A 493-nucleotide genomic window follows, 5' to 3' on the forward strand; every position below is an offset into this window, starting at 1 on the left:
AGTATCTTCTTTTCTTGTAGCCCCTACAGGATGGTCTGCTTGTCCTTTCAAGTGGAAGTTTCCCACCTCTGAAGATTCTGGATGGGGTTCAGGATTCCACCTATGGTCTTATGTAATGCAGAGGCCCCACAGAAAGCCTTCCCTGGGCACATTGTAGCCTCATTTTAGGTATTCCAATCAGTTATAAGCAGAAGATGGACTTGCAAGCTTTCTATGGTGATATTTCTAGCTATTCCTTTCTTTCCCTATCAAGTTTCTATTTTATAATGGTATGCCAGGAACACCAAAATTCAAAAGACAGCCAAGCATCTTAACATTATTTCCCCTGTTTGCTCATTCCAACCATGTCTCAATCCCTGTATCCCAGAGCCCTGTTGTTCCAAGGTTGTGCATACATCATTATCTAACTCTGTCCCACTTAACCCATGCAAACCTGCCTTATTGTTTTCCCGTCTGCTTTGTTTTTCCATTCCCCTCCCCCTTCTTGTGTACT

The sequence above is a fragment of the Chrysochloris asiatica genome, unplaced genomic scaffold (genome assembly GCF_000296735.1).
Source record: "Chrysochloris asiatica unplaced genomic scaffold, ChrAsi1.0 scaffold00240, whole genome shotgun sequence".
Classification (NCBI taxonomy): Eukaryota; Metazoa; Chordata; class Mammalia; order Afrosoricida; family Chrysochloridae; genus Chrysochloris; species Chrysochloris asiatica.